This window comes from Elephas maximus, chromosome 2 (assembly GCF_024166365.1).
Source record: "Elephas maximus indicus isolate mEleMax1 chromosome 2, mEleMax1 primary haplotype, whole genome shotgun sequence".
NCBI lineage: Eukaryota > Metazoa > Chordata > Mammalia > Proboscidea > Elephantidae > Elephas > Elephas maximus.
The window spans coordinates 61,089,154-61,109,626 of NC_064820.1; the positions used below are offsets into that span (position 1 = coordinate 61,089,154).

A 20,473-nucleotide genomic window follows, 5' to 3' on the forward strand; every position below is an offset into this window, starting at 1 on the left:
TTACATTCAAACACTATTTCAGGGAGGTTTTAGAAGCACTCCGTTAAACTACAAACCCCACAATGCATATAAAAGAACCATTAACTTTCTGTGTAGGAAATCTTTGTGGATTCGGAGTTGGCAAAGCGCCTAATTCTTTTTATCTGGATTTCCCCTGTTAACATACCCTACCCCCCACCTTTCCTCTAAGCACAAGTGGTTACTTCCTCTTGGAATGCTCTCTTCAAGATTTCAAAGTGAATCTTCCGTTATAAGGTATCATAATTAAAAAACAACTGCGAATACTATAAAATTCATTAAAAAAACCGTATGGGGCACGTGGGATTCTGAGACTTCTGTTGAAGTAATCCAACTACCGCAGACTAAGTGGAAAGAAAAATTATAAGTACCATGATTATATCTAGTAACCATTTTTACCCTTTCAAAATCTGAGATTAGTTCACAGCGAATCTCGTTTTATCCTCTCATATTTTTTATATATTATTTATATCCGACAGTCTCGTATCTGCATGCTTCAGGGCGCTCAATCTGTCGTGCACCAACACTGCCCACGCTCCGGCCAGACGACAGAGCAGGATTGTATACAGGCGAGCAAGGATCTCCGATTCCATCCCGGCCGGAGCGCGCTATCTGCAGAGTGGCGCGCGCCACCGCTCCTCCGAGGTTGGAGCCAGAGAACACACTGCGGCGCGCGCCAGCCAAGCCCGCGCGGCCGCCTCCTGGCGCAGAGCTTCCTTCTCGCCCTACCGGCAGCCCCACATCCCACAGGCTCCGAAGCGGCCCCAGAAGGGGGAGAAGTGTGAGGAGGGGCTCCTCAGGGAGCGGCGGGGAATTCCCCCTTCCACCGAACGTTCCCGATTGTTCACCATCTTCACGTCAGCAGCAGGGGGTAATCCCCCGTCTCCAGCTGCTCTTGACGTCACCGTGCAGAGCCACCGCCCCCCGCGCGCCCCTGCCGCGGGGCCGCTTCGAAGCCCCGCCTCTAGACACAGCCACGCCCTCATCTGCTCCTATGCGCTCGACGTAGGGGGCGGAGCTTCTTTGACCCAGGCGTGAGCGGTTGCTTGGGCCAGAAGGTTCTCCTGTGGAGTCGCTCCTCTTGCTGCCCCGCCCAGTAGGTTCGTTCGCAACGCTCATTCCACACCCTTTCTCCCTCCTTCTGCTCCTCGCCCCGCCTTTCCCCCTTTTACTCTACTCCTCTAGTTCCTTCCCCGCCTCGCCACCTTCCACGATCTCGCGAGACTTGGCCCAGAACATTGCGGATCGGGTCGGCGCCATTTTGGGACTGAGACTGGTTGTGGGGGAGGGAAAAGCGGCAAAAGGGGATTATTCAAAGTACCGAAAACCTCCTCCCGGGATCGAGCGCAGCGGCACCCCCAGGCCAGGGGCACCTCTGATGGGGTAGAAGGTAACATCGTTTTCTGTGCTCCGCGCCAGAGTCGTGGGAGGCGGGGGGTGCCCGTGTCGGCGTTGGGGTTTGAGGAGTCGGGAGCGGCGTTGGCGGCGCGAGGTCTGAGGCTGCCCGTAGATCGGGGGGTGGGGGGAAGGGGTCGGGCAGCAAGGCGAGAGAAGGGAAGGAAGCGCTGGAAGGCCCCTCTTGGTATTGACTTGATTCCAGTAGGGCCGAGGTGCCCGGTTGTGGGGAAAGGTGGGTGGCTTAGTCCTGGTGGCTGAGGGGGGGTGTTGTTTGGCGGAGGCAGGGAATAGCTTTGACACCCCCTGTGCTCGGTCTTCCTTCCGCCGGCCTGTGGCACACGCCCGCCTTCTTTTTGCACCACTGCCCCTTTTGGAGTCGAGGCCGAGTTGTGGCCTTCGGCTGTTTCTTTAGCAGCGCGCCCTCCCTGCCTCTCCCAGGTCCCTGGCACTTGCGTGTACTCGGGCGGATGATACCTTGTTCATCTCAGTTCTGTGGAAAGAGAATCTGTCCCCCTTTTTTGGAATCACTCTTTCTGTGGTTTACAAGACGGGCTCGGAACCTTCCACCCCCTCAGTGTTGGGAGAAACCTGTTTTCTTAATTCAAGGAAATGAGAATCTACACGTTGATCCCACTGCTCCCCATGGAAGCGGGGAAGGCTCACCCTGTGGCGAATTTAAGAAACGTTCTTGCCCCACTTCTCATCCACCTTTCTACCCTCAGTGGGGAAAATATGCCTCTTTTGGATATTCTAATTTAGAGGGTCCGTCTTGCTTTCTATATCTCCAGGTCCCTAAGCTACCTTTACTAATGCTTCGTGGCAGCACACCTGTTTGTCCGTTTTCCTTGGATAGGAAATAGAGAAGACTTTTTATAAGTTTGTGTGTGAATTTTATAGTTTTAATATTTACTCAAAAAGTATAAGAAAGCTAGCTTATATAACGTCCTCAGGTATTATATCCGCACCCTCTTCCCCAGTTCAAATCAGTACTTGTCCGTGTAACACCATCACCCACCTTTTCTCCTCTCTACTCTGAAGTCTTTTTCATTTAGTAGACTTTTACTGGATGTTTGCTTGGGCAAAGTCCTTTTCCAGGACCCCAGTAGAAATATACAGAAGCAAATTTTTCTCCAGAGATTGACTCATTAGGATAGGGATTGATTTTTAGCTCAAAATCAAAGCTCAGTGTGTAATTTTTTTTTTTAATAACTTTTGCAGGTGATTGAATTACTCCTATATGAAGATCATCTAGGTTTTGTGTAAAAGGCCTTGGATATTTGAAGTGGCCTTTTGGAATTACAATGGTTTTGGATATTTTTGCCACAGAAGTTTATTAAAATTGGGAAGAATCATCTCTGAAGTGAATTGATAACAGTGAACAATTCAAGCTACTTACAAAGAGACCAGGCATTTCTTCAGTATTTTGGTTCAAACGGATTATATAACTGGTTAAAGTATTTCAGCTGGTGGAATTATTTGTTTCTTACCCCTTCCCCCTGTTGGTGTTCTTCAGCCAAAACTGTAAGATATGTTTGATTTGTGTACTGAGTAGTTCCACAGTTTCAAATTACTCTTTAAATATTGCTGAAGTTTCGTGGTAGTTTATTTTTACCTTTATTAAAAGTTTTAGGAATTTTCGATCTCAGTCCTTTTCATATCACAATGGGACAGCTTCTCTAAATCAAGACATTGAAAGAATACAGAGTTTTTTTCCTTTTATCTTTTATTTACGTGAAAATTTAAGATGTTGCAGTTTTCCAGCAGCATAGTAGTATTGAGATAGCTGTGTGTCTCCCTGTATATGCTGATGTTTAGGAATGCTCTTCAGATGTGAAATTTTGTTTTTGCTTTTTGGCTCATAAATTGGATATTTCACGTGGAGTGGATAAGTACAACAGTGACAAGTACATGGAATAATAAAGAAGACAGGCCTCAGAAGACTTTATAATCTTAAATTCAAGAAACTTGGCTAATTCTAGAAATACCATATGAAAACTTTACAGAAGTATGGGTAGCTGACTTGAAGAAACTCTATGTCAAATAGTCATAGGTTAAGTATTTTCAAAGAACTTGGAAATTATTTCAGAGGATACAAAATAAAAAAACAAACTGGAAAACATAAAGATTACAGGGGAAAAACCAACACCTTCCTGTGCAGTCCTGTTGAAATTTGTAAGTACTATTTGGTGAGTGAATTAAATGTTTGTTTGTAAACTGTAATGAGAGTCATGTTTATCCTGTACTATTTTTTTTTTTATTCTTGGAAGCCTTTCAGTTTCTTGCGGTAATATTGCTTGGCTTCTTTTTCCTGGACAGCCTGAAAACAACTGTTAATGACCATTATCTGAGTAAATTAAAATGCAGGTAAGAAAGATGCAGGAATATTTCAGATTCAGACAGTCCTAAGTTATAAATTTTTTGTGCCCTTAAAGGAAAACTGTATAATCAGAATGCACCACAGGGTTTATAGAGAAATAGATCGGTAGGAAGGTAGGAAAAAAATATTTCATGTGTTTTGAGTTTACATTTTCAATGTGAGGAATGATTGTAGTTTGGTGTTCCAGTTTACAGTTATGTAGTTGTTTAAAATACATTGTAGGTCTTAGTTTTTAATCTGATGTTTCATGAAGTAGCTTGTTTTAAGGTATAACCTTTCCTAACATTTTAATCCATTATAGAAATTAAGTTTTTGAAAGTTTGTTGAAGTGGTTTTGTATTTAAAATTGTTCCTTAAGATTTTAGTTCCAAAGAGAAACAAACAACAACAACAAAAATAATAAACATTACCAGGAGCAGAAACCGAGAAGAACTGAGCAAAGTGCATTAAGAACTTTTAAAATAACAAGAAAAGAATGACTATACTTCTTTTCCTCCAAGGAAGGTTATGCTGACTTATAAACAAAATAAAGCTTTTAAAAAAGTTGTAAATATCAATTGTTGTAATAGAAATCCTTTTGACAAACAAGAGACTTGTCTTTTAATGATACTTGTATTTTGCAGAATTAAATAGTGTTTTTAGCTAACATTAGTTATGACGTTTAGTTTTTCAGTGATTCAGGCGTTTAGTGTTTACTGTTTTTTAAAAAAAATTCACTACAGTCTGTCTTTTAAGCAAATGAATATTAGTAAGGAGATTAACTAAAATTAATCTGAGTATTTTATTTAACTATTTGAGATAAAAGGAGGTGACTTTTGAATGCTTTAGCAAAGTTTTTAATAATTTGTCAGTTGCTCTCATTTCGAAACAACTTCTTTTGCTAAACTGCTGAATCCTGTTAACTCACTTAGAGCAAAAGAGGTAGTAGAGTCCAAAAGAATGTAGGTATTCATATATTCATGTATTGAATTTATTTTCTGAACTAAAATTGAGATTAGAGAGTTCAGTAATTATTTCTCATAATAGATTAGGTTGTATGTGTTTCTCTGTAAGAGTTGTGTGTAGTACTTCTAATGGAGTTTTCACCTGGATTTATATGAAAATGTGGCAAGAACGCCTTCTTCCCTTTACTTGGGAAGCCTATTTTATGCATTCCTCAATTAGTGGGTTCTCAAGTTCTTTGGTAATATGCACCTTAAATGTGATTAAGAAGTTGAACTGAAAATGAATGACCTTTATTCATAGAGAAGGACCACATTACATTTATCATTTGTGATTGTTTTCCTTTAAATTGCTTGATATCCCAAGCTGTAATGTCAGGATAAAGATTACTCCAGAGACAAAGGGTTTTAACAGTTAACTTTAATCCTTGAATAGTCTAACATTTGTGAACTTTGCTTAGTAATTGTTCAAGGATAGATTCACTTACTTGAATGTTTTGTTAAGTACTTCTAATTGATTTTTTGGAGATCGAAATATATAGTACCACTATTTAGTAATTGGAGCAATGGCCAAGCTGCTTTTCCCCACGGAAGTATCCCTTTTTCCTTCTTTCTACCTCCCCTCCTATTTTTTTTCCTTCTGCTTTTTGTCTCCTATGCCTAAACTACGTCTGCAAATAATAATGGCTAAAGTTTGTAGATGATGTTTGTGTTACTTGTTTTGCTGTGTACTTTACATGGTATATCTTAATTCTTATAATAGTCCTACGAGGAAAGTTGTTATAGTTACAGTGGTAAAGATGAGAAATGTAAGATTTAGGGAGGTTGGACTTGGGAGAAAGTTACTTGGTTAGGATGCGATTGGAGGCTTGACCAAGTCTCCAGGCACGGACTCTAGAGCTCATACTCTTAACCATTAGGCCATACTTGGACTGCCTCCTTGTGGATTTTATTTCACCAAACTCATTATGTTTGAGCGGTATCCCTGGCATTTTTTTTTTCTTTCTGTATACTGCTTCTCTTCGGTTAACTTCGATTTCTAACTACTAAGGGAACTTGGAGCTAAGAGGAAACTACCGTTAGTTTTCTAATTTGTTAGTAGCTACTTGAATGCTAACATTTTAACTAAAAATTAAAGTGGTTTGGGATTATATTCGGATCTCATTCGTGCATAGCTTCTTTGAACAGGTATGGTGCTAAATGGATATTTTGTTTTTACTTTTTCTAGTTTTCCAGCTGAGAATGCTGTATGGATTTTTTATGTGTAAAGTGGCTAACACTTCAAAATTTAGAAAGGGAGGAAAAGTTAGGAAAGAATTAGTGAGGAGGATGAAGAAAAAAAATTGGGAGAGTTCTAGGACAAGGGAATATGGATAGGAACCTCTAGTCTGAAAGTAAAATAAGCAAGTGAAGATAGAGCCTAAACCCAGAACAGATTATATAATTGTCTTTGCTTCAACCAACTTCTGTTTCACTTTTGTTAAAAATGTTTAGTTGTCTAGATCCAAGTAAGGCAGTGATGCCGAAAAAGGGTAATGGCCGGGAGTTAGAAAGGAGACTTTTGGTTTAGAATATGAATGGTAGAAAAGGGCCTTTTTTTTTTAACCTTGTATATTGACCTAACTTTTTTTGCCCTTAGTTTTCTTCACTAAACTGATTGAAATATTGTATACGAAGGCTTTGTTAATTGTGAAGTGTAATACAGAAAGTTTTATTCTTATCCTAATATTTTAAGATTCTGCTTAATGCATTTCATATGCCAGACTAATATTTTTCATATTCTGTCAAGCTTTTCCTTTGATCTCATTTCTGTTAATGGTTTAACCTGTATTCCATTCATGCTAACCTGAAATTGTGTCTTTGACATCTCCCTTACGTTTATGACGCATAACTTTGCCTCCCAACATCCAAATTCAGTAAGGCAATAACCTACTAACTCATCTCCTTGCCTACAGTCTCATTCTCTCCTCCCAGCGGTCGGTCCTGTAACCAGAAAACGCACTTAAAATATAGCCCTTGATTTTGTTAGTTTAGCAGCTCTTAGGATAGTGTATTTGGCATAATTGGGGCAGGGGACAGATTGGAAGGAGACATACTCCCTTCCCTATCCACCCCTCCAACATTTTAAAATGTTTTACATGACAGAAGTTATTAACATTAATTCTTTTTGGCTACATGGATGGGTGTGGGAGACAGTTGTTCATGTGAATTCTTTGAAATTGATAATTTTGTGGGCACTTACATATGTTTTTCTGGGGAGTTAGATCTATTACTTTCAGCAAGACACTCACTGGAAACAATATGTTAAGAATTACTGCTAAACCTTTGTGGTTGAGCCTCGTTTTTCAATTTTTCCTGCTTTCCTTTTTCCTTATCGTCATCTGCCCATCAGAATAGCTAAAGGCTTCTGCTCTATATCCCTACAAATAATTGCTAATTTTTGCATGTTCTTGTTCAAGATATCCCTACAAATAATTGCTAATTTTTGCATGTTCTTGTTCAAGATATCCCACTCAGTTTCCTGTTCTTAAGTCCTCTTTTTGTCCATAGGTTGGTGCATTGCTTTTGATCTTTTATTTTCTGCCCTTTAATTCAGTTTTCAAATGAGGTTTTTTAAGACCACATTTAATTTTTTTCCATTGTTTTTTCTTTTTTTTTTAAAAGCAAGAATTGAGTTTTTAAAACCTTAGTTGATGAGGTTATGTTTCCATTGATACTCAGAATTTGTAAATAACATTTTTAAAAATTCTTAAATGAAAAAGTTTTTAGGAATAGTTATCTTTAGTACACATGCATACTAGTAACAAAGTAAGTTAGCTTGTTTTAATTTTCATTGAGCAGAAATATACATTCTTTTAATTAATGAATTTATTTATTTTTTAAACAACAAATACTTGTTATTTCTTACAGTTTCTGTGGGTCAGGAATTTGGGAACAGCTTAGCTGAGTGGAATGGAAACCCTGGTAGCGAAGTGGTTAAGTGCTACGGCTGCTAACCAAGAGGTCCGCAGTTCAAATCTGCCAGGCGCCCCTTGGAAACTCTATGGGACAGTTCTACTCTGTCCTACAGGGTCGCTGTGAGTCGGAATCGACTCGACTGTAGTGGGTTTGGTTTTGGTTTTTGGTTTAGCTGAGTGGTTCTAGCTCTCTCAGGTCTTTCATAAAGTCTTAATCAAAATGTTGGTCAGGGCTGTAGTCATCTAAAGACTAGAGGATCTGTTTCAAAAATGGTACAGTCATGGGGCACACTGCTAGGATGGTGCGCTCATGATGCTGGCTGTTAGACTAGGGGACTCTATTCCTTACCATCTGGACCTCTCCACAGAGCTGCTTGAGTCTGTGGCATGGCAGCTGCATTCTTCCAGAGCAAGTGATCTGAGAGAGAGCAAGGTAGAGAGAAGCAGTGGTTTTAATGAACTAGCCTGAGAAGTCACTTCTGCCACATTCTGTTAGAAGCAAGTCACTAAGTCTAGCTTACAATCAAGGGGAAGGGAATTAGTTCCACCTTTTGTCAGATAGTTTGTAGACATATTTAAAACAACAATAGTTGAAGTGATCCTTCACAATTAGTAATTGTCCCCACAATTAGCCAAATGCTTACCCCACAGATAACGAGGTTGGGTTCATATCATATGTAAGACGTTAGTTGCCACCGAGTCAATGCTCTAAACGTATATGGACTTAGGAAATTTAAACCTTTCCACCTTTCTAGCCACTTGAAGAGATGTGGAGGTAAGGTTTTTTTTTTTTTTTTTAAATTAACTTTTATTAAGCTTCAAGTAAACATTTACAAATCCAATCAGGCTGTCACATGTGGAGGTAAGGTTTTTTGTTTGTTTACTTTAGTCTCCCAATCAGTGTAATGAGTGAATTTTAACAACTAGTATTTATCCATGCTTAGCATGTGCCAGACAGTGTTCTAAGTCTTATTAAGTGTATTAACTTGTTAATCCTCATAGACATTGGGGAAAGGGCCTATTGTTAATCCTCATCAGATGAGAAAATGAAGGCGCAGAGATTTTAAGCAGTTTTCCAAGGTCACACAAGCCAGTAAGTGATACTTCTGAACCCATATCGTTTACTGTTACCCATTATGGTCCATAGTTACAGTTTTTAAGGTCATAATGTGAGAAAAGTAAAATAATACTGTTTGGGAAATTTGGAAGGTATTTTCTTCTTAGCTGTTTATATTTCTCTTTAAGTTTTATTTTTGTTAACGATATAATGAATGACTTGATTATAATTAATCTTCGCGTGGTTTGTCCTCATTCAGGAATGTTTTCCTCTTGGATCACTTTGAAACTAATATTTGTATAGTATTTTAGTTTACAGACTGCTTTTCCTAATTTCCAGGTGAAATAAGTGCTGTTTCTGTTTATTGGTTTAAGAAACTGGCAAGAGCCAGAATTTGAACTGTTGATGTGTATTCTTCTGTTACAGGTAACTTCCTTAGCATTGTGTGTTGTGGCTCTTACTCTAGAGCAGTGCTGTTTAGCAGAACTTTCTGAAATAATGGAAATATCCCATGTCTGTGCTGTTCACCGGAAACCCTGGTGGCCTAGTGGCTAAGAGCTCAGCTGCTAACCAAAAGGTCAGCAGTTCGAGTTCACCGGGCGCTCCTTGGAAACCCTATGGGGCAGTTCTGCTCTGTCCTGTAGGGTCGCTCTGAGTCGGAATCAACTTGATGGCAACAGGTTTGGGTTTTTTTTTTTTAATGCTGTTCAACAGGGTAGTCACAAGCGATATTCATTATTGAGCATTTGAAATATGGCTAGTGTGAGTAAGGCACTGAACTTTAAATTTTATTCGTTTAAAGTTAAATGGCAACATGTAGCCATATTGGATAGCAGCTCTAGAGGAGTAGTATGGAATGCAGTCAGATCCATGCAGTCAGGTTCATACACCTTTTATGCCAAGTACATTAAAAAATCCCCTTTAGTATTCTGAAATCAAATACCTTATGCACATAAGTCAACATAATGCATATGGATATCTAGTTGTCCGAGTACCATTTGTTAAAAGACATTGTTTGCTGTTGAATTCCTTGATACCTCTGTTGGAAATCAGTTGACTATATGTGTGTGCAGCTACACACACACACACACACACACACACACACACGTACGTTCTTACGCCAGTTCCATGGAACACTAGTCCATGAATATAAATGATAACATTTGACTTGTTATTTTTGCTTTATTTTAAAATCTGATAGACCTCTTAATGTTTGCTAAAATCTTTTATAGGAAATTTGGTGTAAAAGGGGAAATTGTTTGGCATGTGCAAAAGGACCAATAATGCTAGAGCAATTCATGGAGCAACCTTGAATTGGTTTGAATGGCTTGAAGTGTTAGGTATTATCCAAATTATACTTACACACAGTTCTACCCTGCAATATGTCAGGTTGCTATGACTTAGAATCTACAGTACGTTTTTGGTTTTTACCGCTAGACTTGTGCAAACCACCATCTTCTCATCTGAACTACTGCTAACTTTTTTCATGCCCCATTATTGTGCTCCAGTAGTTCATTATCCACAGAGCAGCCAGAGTGATCCTTTTAAAAATGGTAGATCATACCATTTTTCTGCTTAAAACCATCTAGTGGCCTCCCACTGAACTTAAAAATAACATATGCATTGTTTGCCCCCTTCCATTCTCTGCAGCCTTTTTTGCTGTCTTCTGGTCATTTTGCCTTTGGCCTTTCTCTTCCATAAGCACATCCAGGCATTTTCCTTCCTGTCTTAGGGCCTTTATGTTTGTTCTCTCTTTCTGGAATTTTGGAATACTCTTTTTCTGTTCTTTCCATGTTAACTCAATTTTAGCTCAAATGTTATCTTGTCTGAGAGAGACTTTTTCTAACCATTCTGTGCAAAGTGGGCCATCCCCTTCCTGTACCCTTTGATTTCTCTCATTACTCTGTTATCCTATTCATTTCATTCAAAACACAGTGCATAATTTTCTTGTTCACTCTTTTTTACCCCTCTTTATCATGAGGGCAAGGACCTTGTGTCATTTGTTTATTGTTGCATTCTCAGTGCAGTTAATTCCAGAGTAAAAGACTTATTATTAACATCTTAGATAATTTAGCTTTATCCCCTCCTCCCCGCATATCCACTTGTTATGTTTTATTATAGAGCTGCTTGAGGACTAGTTAAAATTTGTTATGGGATTATTCCTAGCTGAATCGATTTGTTAGATCATTTAGGAGGTGTTTTATCTGCCTACGCTTAATTTTTGTTACACAAGCTTCTAGTCCCTTTGCCAGTTTCAAAGCTAGCTTTGGATTTGCTATTAGCTTTCTGAAGGGACTGCCTGATAAAGATGTCTTTGCTATGACCCTTGCCTTTAAAAATTTCACCCAATTTGAACTGTTGAGTCAGAGGGATGGAAACCTAGTTAAAATGTCCTCTCAGATTTAAAAACGTCTAAAACACATTTATCTTCAGGTTTTGAGGAATTCATTGAAATATGTGGGTGAATAGAATTTTTAGGCTCCTATTTTCAGAAATTAAGAAGGACATTCATTATCAATTATGTGAATATTATATGAACTAGTGTCTTTGAGGAAGAAACATAATGGGAAAGTGATGCAGATTTATGCCCACAAAACTTTAATTATTTTTGGTTTTACAAAATTTTTCAGTGTACTGGTAATCTTGTTCTGGTGTTGTGTAAGAAGAGCTTGTTAACTGATCCCGTGCAGTGGGCTTACTTAGTGAAGCTCCAAAAGCTGCTGAACTTGAGACTGTAATAGTATCAGGCTTGAGTGATGAAATTGCTTCTGGAACACTAGGTCGAAAACTACTTGAAAAATGGATTCATCTGATAAATCGCATGTGTTAAAGACTTTTTATACAAGGTAGTTGCCCTTTAACTCAGCTGGTAGTTTCAGACTTTACACATGAATTACTCTTCTCTCTCCCACTAAAGGAAACCCTGGCGGCATAGCGGTTAAGTGGTACGGTTCCTAATCCAAAATGTTGGCAATTCGAATCCACCAGGTGCTCCTTGGAAACTCTGTGGGGCAGTTCTGCTCTGTCCTGTAGGGTCACTATGAGTCAGAATCAGGGCAACTCCACGACAACAGGGGTACTTCCACTAAAAATGAGGTCCTTTTACAGGGTTTGATGGTAAGATTGTATGTCAGCTTGGGTGGGTCATGACTTAGTGATTTGTGGTTATGTAATGATGTAATCATCCCCCATTTTGTGATCTGATGTGAGCAGCCAGTCATTTGAAAAGGGAGTTTCTTTGGGGGTGTGGCCTGTGTCAGTGGTGTCACTAGGGGATTGCAGGGGGTGCAGACTGTACTGGGTGATACCGTCAAAGGGGGTGATTGCTGAGTGCAAGCACTGAGTTAGCTCCTGGGCCACTATCTTAGAAGTGGTGCAAAGTTTTCAGATGGGCAAGGACTCGGACATCACCAAGAGGAGGAGAAGGTGGGGAGCAGGGAAGCCATGGAAGGAGTGCTGGGCACAAACTCAGAGAATGGCATACCAGGAGTCGTGGGTGCTTGGCCTGCTCCCCGGTCCCCCCCACCCCGTAGAGGGGGCAGGTGATGGGTTTCGTTTGCATGTGCTATAAGCACGCACTGCTGTTTTCATTGCTGGGGGAGTTGACACCTGAGTTATCGCATTGAGTGACACCAGGCCTTGTGACACCACTGGCTTGCATCCAGTGTATATGGACATTGTGGCAAAGCTCAATCCTCTGGATCCTGCATCTGTCTCGTTACCCTTTGACCTTTGGTTCTTGGGACGTGAGTCTGCTGCCTGACCTGCAGATTTTGGGATTCCACCTCCCGCGACCCCGTGAGCCGGCAGCCTTCCCCCTGACCTGCCGATTTTGGGTTTGTCAGCCTCTGCACTGGGCAAGTAAGGAGAAGCCCCCAGCTTAACACCTGACACAGGGATTTGGGACTTGCCAGCCTCCACAACTGCATGAGCCGTTTCCGTGAGATGAATCTCTATGATTATATATACACGCTTCACTGGTTTTGCTTCTTGAGAGACTCCAGCCTAAGATACAGGGACAATGTGACACTGGTAGTCCTGTTAAATTAGGACGTTCCAAAAACTTAATTTGCTGGGAGACCAGTAGCCTGTTTATGAAAGGAGTTGACTCAGCCAGTGGAGGCCAGTTCGTGACCATCTGTCAACCATGGCAGTTCATACTATTCTCTTTTACTTGTCTATGAGATAGAGACCTATGTTTTATGCGGTTTGATAGAACTATGGCTCAGGACAATGCCTTTCAGGTAAGGTTAAAACTTAAACTCAAAACTTAGAAAATTACTTATATATCTCTTAGTAAGGCTAATGTTTTGTGTTAGGTAGGGTCACTACATAATGTATCCTTGGTTATTTAGAGCTTGTATATGTAGCCTTTTAAAAGTTTCAGCTACCACTTATGTGACTATGGGAATTTAACATGTGCTTTACATCTGTATAGAAACATGGTTTTCTGGTTTTAAACTAGAGATAATACAACCTCCTGGAAAGTATAATAAGGAGTAAATGAGTAAATGCTTGTAAAGCTCTTAGCAAATAGTAAATAAGGTTAGTTCATGTTTTTAGCTATAGTTATCTTCATAGCCATTTATGTTCTTAAGTTAAATTACTTGAATTTCCAAATCTTTCATATCAAAGATCCTGTGTCAGTCAGCACTCTTTCTGTACTGACCTTTTTATAGGGTTAGGTTCATTTTTTATATTTCATTTGTTGAAACCTGTTTGCTCCACTTGGGATGTTTGCTATTTAGTCTGTACTTTTTTTAGTTTGAGAAAAGATAGGTTAAGAGTGAGGATTTAGGAAATAGCGTAGTCCTGGAGTGGTGCGATAGGTTAATGTGCTCATCTGCAAACAGGTTGGAGGTTAGAGATTAGAGGTGCCTTGGAAGAAAGGCCTAGCAATCTGCTGAGGAAACCAGCCAGCTATGGAGTACAGATCTACTCTGACATCCATGGGGTTGCCATGAGTTGTAATTAACTTGACGGTAACTTTTTTTTTAAGTTTAGTCAGACTGAAGAGGTTTTTTTTTTTTAATATTTTGAATACATGCATACAGTGTAAATTCTCTTTTTTTTAGAAAAAGATTACCCCATCATTCCTGTTTCCCAGTAATAGCTCCCATCTGAAGCAACCACTGTTAGTTTCTTATTTTTCCAGAGAAACCTTATGTGTGCCTGTTATTGTGTGCAGTTGAGTTGATTCCTACTCGTGGTGACTCTGTAAGAAAGAGTAGATCTGCTCTAGGCTGCAGTCTTTATGAGAGCAGATCATCACGTCTTTTCTCCCACAGAGCCACTTGTGAGTTCCAGCCACCAGTCTTTCGGTTAGCAGCTGAGTGCCCAATCATTGCACCACCAGGGCTCCTTTATGTATATGTAAGTGTGTGTATGTATTTTTTTCTTCTTTTTCATACAAGTAGTAGCATGATGTCCCCCCTGCTCTACAGCCTTTTTTCTTAAATATTTTGAAGATTATTCCATAGTAATACACATAAAGTGACTTCATTTTTTATATTGGCTGGATACTGTATTTAGTCAAGCTCCTATAAATGCATGTTAGATTGTTTCTTGGTTTTATTTCCTATTATGAACTTTGCTAGTGAATGTCCTTGTAAACATGGGGTAAATTCTACAAGTGGAATTTCTGGGTATAATTTTGAATGATAAGTTCAATTGCACTCTGTAGAAGTACACCAGTACGCTTCCAGCACTAATAGGGTATCAGATTTTTTCTTTGGCATTTTGCCTTTTTGTTTTGAATGAGAATGAAAAATTTCCACGTATAGGATCTTTTTCTGTGAGCTGTTTATATCCTTTCCCCATTTTTCTTTTGCTCTGTTGGAGCATTTTATGTATTAAGGAAGGTCAGCCCTTTATCTTACCTGTGCTATATGTGATGAGTATTTTTACCCTAGTTTGTTCTACCCTTTGACCTTGGTTATGGTGAGCTTTGTCATATAGAACAATTTTTGTTTTAATGCATATACTTGAATATATATACACATTTGTACTTATGGGATGTATCATACTTAGAAAGACCTTCCCCTTTTGATAATCATAAAAATTTTCCCACTTATCTAGTTTGTTGCTTTTATTTTTCTCCTTTAAATCTGATCGATTTGATAATTATTTTGGGTAAATTTTGAAGTAGGAAAGTTGTCCCAACTTTTATTACATACTAAATTTCTGTATGTGTCAGGCTTATGGACTTTTCTGTTCTCTATTTTTAAAAATAATTGTGTTTAAGGTGAAAGTTGACACAGCAAATTAGATTCTCATTTAACAGTTTCTACAAATTATTAAGTGATACTGATTACATTTGTCACAGTGTGTTATCATTTGTGTTCATTCCCTTCTGGTTTTACCATTTCCAATACTTTAGTTTCCCTGCCCCTTCCCTTCTCATCTTGCTTTAATTTTTGACCATTTGGTATCGTATAGATTGGACTTCCTATTTTCTTTCACTGATACTTCTTTACCCATGTTCTAATACTATGGTGCTTTAGTCACTATAGCTTTTAAAACTGAATCATAGAAAAGGGTGTTAAAAACCTTTATATCTGTAAATTAAGAAAATTGTATTCTTCATGTTTTATTTAATTTGCAATTCTGTAATTCAAGAAAGTTGATTTGCCTTTGACATACAAATTTCAAGCCCATTGTTTTGTTGTAAGTAGTGAGGAAGGTTATATTTGTAAAAATTATCCTGTGTAATAATACAGATGAAAAGACTGGAGCAAGATGTAACTTGTATTTGAAATTTATTAGGAACTAGTGGTGACACTTTGAACACAACTGTAAACCGGAAATTTTCTTATTTGTAAAAGGGGATTAAAATACTTTTTTTTGTTAGGAGGATTAATTGAGATGTGCAAAGTGTCAATATGGTCTCTGCATATAGGTGCTCAGTTAGGTATTCTGTTTGTGTTTTATATGTTTACTTTTATCAGTAAATTTCCTGTCTCTGTGTTTTTTGGTCTTCAAAGAATACATCAGGATTTCCACTCTTTACTAATAAGTGTACTAATGTGGAGTTTTAGCATTAAGTAAATTCTAGAGTACGTTTGATATCAAATTAATAAAATAATTTAGTTTGGTGGATTTCATATTTTGGTTGTTTGAGGATCAGCATTCCTATCAGTGCACTTTTGTTTTCTACCTGTAGTCACCACTCTTAGTGCTAGGAAGAATAAACTAATTCTCTCTCTCTCTGGAAGTACCACTATAAGTGTTCTTGTGGAGAATATTGTTTGAAGTGCCGATTTGGAGTAGATGGCTCCATAAATGTTTGCTGGTGAATTATGTTATTCAAAAAACAATTATATCGGAAATGTTTTCTTTATGGGAAGTGAAATTGTATTAAATGAATAAGATGTCACATATATATTTATAAATCTTTTTATTGGTGACTTGGTGAAACTGGTTAAGATTTTTAAAAGGGGATAGTAACTTTTATCACCTTAAATTCTGAATACTTGTCAGCTGAAGTAGAATTTAAATTCTAAACAAATCTTTATATTTTACCCAATACCCAGGCTCCATGCGGTTGAATCAATTCTTACTCATAGTGACCCTCTAGGTCAGAGTGGAACTGCCCCTTAGGGTTTCCAAGGAGCGGCTGGTGGATTGGAACTGCCAGACTTTTGGTTAGCAGCCGAATGCTTAACTACTGCGCCACCCTGTAGTAATGAATAAGTTCATACTGATACTTCCAATTCAAATTCAGGACTACAGCATTTTTGTTTAACTTCTCCCGTCTTATATTTTTATCTCTGTTATCTGGTGCCTAGAATTGTGCTTTTTTGTAGGACAGCTGTTTTTCTGTTATGGTAATTTGTATAGATTCTCTCTAGTTGCTTTTAATAAATTCTTTTTTTCTAAAAATTGTTTCCATGCTTTCAGGTTTATATAGAGTTAGCCAAAGTATTTATGAATTTTAAAATGCTTCGCCATTTCTAATTTTGTGTATTTGTGCTAGTGGTCTGTCTGTCCCCCCCCCCGCCCCCCCGGTGGAATAGGTTTGGGATTTATTTTAAGTTCTTCCGTTTTTCCAACTTGTTAATATTTGCTTTTGCAAGTTTGTTGCTTTTAGCTTTTATTGTTTTTCTACCTTTTTGATTTAGGTATTCATTTAATTTAATTTTATTGACATATTTATTAAAACTATCATTTTCCCACTAATTATTTTAGCTGTATACTATAGATTCTGATTTGTCATGTTTTCGTTTGTTACATTTAAGAAATTCTGTAATTTTATTTTGTATTTTGTGTATACTTTTAATTGTGCTTTAAGTGAAAGTACAAATCAGGTCAGTCTCTCATATAAAAACTTACATAGACCTTGCTTTGTATTCCTATTTGCTCTCCCCCAGTGAGACAGCACACTCCTCCTCTCCACCAGCTCCTGTCCCCCTCTGCCTTCTCATCTCGCCTCCAGACTGGAGCTGCCCACATAGGCTCATATGACTACTGGAGCCAAGAAACTCGCTTCTCATCAGTATCATTTTCTGTCTTATAATCCACTCTAATCCCTGTCGGAAGAGTTGGCTTTAGGAATGGCTCCAGTCTTGGGCTAACAGAAAGTCTGGGGACCATGACTGCTGTGGTCCCCCAGTCTCATTCAGGCCATTAAGTCTGGTCTTTTTACAAGAATTTGAGGTCTGCATCCCAGTGTTCTCCTGCTCCATCAGGGTTCTCTGTTGTGTTCCCTGTCAGGGCAGTCCTGGGTTATAGCTGGGAACCATCTAGTACTTCTGGCCTCAGGCTGATGGAGTCTCTGATTTATGTGGCCCTTTCTGTCTCTTGGGGTCATAATTACCTCGTGTCTTTGGTGTTCTTTAATCTCCTTTACTCCAGGTGGGTTGAGACCTATTGATGCATCTTAGAAGGTGACTTGCTAGTGTTCAAGACCCCAGATGCCACTCACCAAAGTGGGATTCAGAGTGTTTTCTTAATACATTTTGTTATGTCAGTTGACATAGATTTCCCCATAAACCATGGTCCCCAAACCCCCATCCCTTCTGTTCTGGCCTTTGAAGCACTCAGTTTTATTCAGGCAACTTCTTTGCTTTTGATTTAGTTCAGTTGTGCTGACCAATCCTATGTTGTCTTTCCCTTCACCTAAAATAGTTCTTGTCTACTATCTAATTAGTGAATACCCCTCTCCCTCCCTCTCCACCCTCATAACCATCAAAGAATATTTTCTTCTATGTTTAAATTAGTTCTTGAGTTCTTATAATAATGGTCTCATACAATATTTGTCCTTTTGCTTCTGAGTAATTTCTCTCAGCATAATGCCTTCCAGAGTCCTCTAATGTTATGAAATGTTTCACAGATTCATTGTTCTTTATTGTTGCATAGTATTCCTTTGTGTGAATATACCATAATTTATTTATGCATTCATCCATTGATGGGCATCTTAGTTGCATCCATTTGTTTGCTGTTTTAACAGTGCTGCAGTGAACATGGATGTGCATATATCTGTTCGTGTGAAGGCTTTTATTTAGGATATATTCCGAGAACTGAGATTGCTGGATTGTATGGTAGTTCTATTTCTAGATTTTTAAGGAAGCACCAAATTGATTTTCAAAGTGGCTGTACCATTTTACATTCCCATCAGCAGTGTATAAGTGTCCCAGTATCTGCACAACCATTCCAATATATATTATTTTGTATTTTTTGGATTAATGCCAGCCTTGTTGGCATGAGATGGTATCTCATTGTAATTTTGATTTGCATTTCTCTAATGGCTCAGTATCGAGAGCATTTCCTCATGTCTGTTAGCTGCCTGAATATCTTCGTTGATAAAGTGTCTGTTCATATCTTTTGCCCATTTTTTAAATTGGGTTGTTTGTCTTTTTTGTTGTTGAGTTTTTACAGTATCGTGTATATTTTAGACACCAGAAGCTGATCGGAATTGTCGTAGCTAAAAATTTCTTCCTGTCTGTAGGTAATATTTTTACTCCTTTGGTGAAGTTTTTGGATGAGCATAAGTGTTTGATTTTTAGGAGCTTCCAGTTATCTAGTTTCTCTTCTGGTGTTTGTGCATTGTTAGTCATGTATTGCATTCTGTTTATGCCATGTATTAGCGCTCCCGGTGTTGTCCCTATTTTTTGTTCCATCATTCTTACCGTTTTAGATTTTATATTTAGGTCTTTGATCCATTTTGAATTAGTTTTTATGCATGGTGTGAGGTATGGGTCTTGTTTCATTGTTTTGCAGATGGATATCCAGTTATGCCAGCACCATTTGTTAAAGAGACTGTCTTTTCCCCATTTAACTGACTTTGGGCCCTTTTCAAATGATCAGCTGCTCATATGTGGATGCATTTATGTCTGGAGTCTCAATTCTGTTCCATTGGCCTATGTATCTGTTGTACCGGTACCAGGCTGTTTTGACTACTGTGGGAGTATAATAGGTTCTGAAATCAGGTAGAGTGAGGGCTTCCACCTCGTTCTTCTTTTTCAGTAATACTTTACTTACCTGGGGCCTCTTTCCCTTCCATATGAAGTTGGTGATTTGTTTCTCCATGTCATCAAAAAGTGTCATTGAAACTTGGATCAGAATTGCATTGTATCTGTGGATCACTTTTGGTAGAAAAGACATTTTTACAATCTTAAGTCTTCCTATCCACCAGCAAGGTATGTTTTTCCACTTGTGTAGGTCTCTTTTGGTTTCTTGCAGTAGTGTCTTACAGTTTCCTTTGTATAGGTCTTCTATGTCTCTGGTAAGATTTGTTCCTAAGTATTTTATCTTCTTGGGGGCTGCTGTAAACGGTATTGATTTGGTGATTTCCTCCTCAGTGTTCTTTTTGTTGGTGTAGAGGAATCCAGCTGGTTTTTGTGTGTTTATTTTGTATCCTGATACTCTGCTGAACTCTTCTATTAGTTTCAGTAGTTTTCTTTTGGATTCTTTAGGGTTTTCTGTGTATAAGATCATGTCCTCTGCAAACAGATACTTTTACTTCTCCCTTACCAATCTGGATGCCCTTTATTTCATTATCTAGCCTGATTGCTAGATTACCTAAGAGTGGTGATAAAGGGCATCCTTGCCTGGTTTTGATCTCAAGCGGAATGCTTTCACACTCTCTCTACTTAGGATGCTGTTGGCTTTGTATAAATGCCCTTTATTATGTTGAGGAATTTTCCTCCTATTCCTATTTTGCTGAGAATTTTTATCATGAATGGGTGTTGAATTTGTGTCTAATGCCTTTTCTGCATCAATTGGTAAGATTTCATATGGCTCTGGTCTTTTGTTTTATTTATATGATGGATTACATTAATTGTTTTTCTAATGTTGAACCATCCCTGCATATCTGGTATGAATCCCACTTGGTCATGGTGAATTATTTTTTTGGTATGTTGTTGAATTCTTACTGGCTAGAATTTTGTTCAGGATTTTTGCATCTAAGCTCATGAGGGATATAGGTCTGTAATTTTCTTTTTTTGTGGAGTCTTTACGTGGTTTTGGTATCAGGGATATGCTCGCTTCAAAGAATGAGTTTGGTAGTATTCCATCCTTTTTTGTGATCTGAAATACCTTTAGTAGTAATGGTGTTAACTCTTCTCTGAATGTTTGATGGAATTCTTCAGTGAAGCTGTCAGGGCCAGAGCTTTATTTTGTTGTTGTTGGGAGCTTTTTAATTACCTTTCCAATCTTTTCTTTTGTTATGAGTTTATTCCGTTGTTCTACTTCTGTTTGTGTTAGTTTAGGTATGTAGTGTGTTTGT

At 38.5% G+C, this 20,473-nt stretch overlaps 1 protein-coding gene across 4 annotated transcripts in view; it reads left to right on the top strand.

Annotated features, from left to right (window-relative positions):
• Positions 1 to 1,041: 1,041 nt before the first annotated feature.
• GPBP1 (GC-rich promoter binding protein 1) overlaps positions 1,042 to 20,473 on the top strand; it is a 122,798-nt gene continuing 103,366 nt past the window's right edge. The window contains exons 1-2 of one of the 4 annotated variants that reach the window (XM_049864031.1): positions 1,042 to 1,118; positions 2,635 to 3,588. The gene's annotated coding sequence lies outside the window, so the exon portion shown is untranslated. Of the gene's footprint in view, positions 1,119 to 1,147; positions 1,409 to 2,634; positions 3,603 to 20,473 lie in introns of those variants that run through there. The other 3 variants (XM_049864040.1, XM_049864022.1, XM_049864048.1) reach the window with 3 other exon arrangements.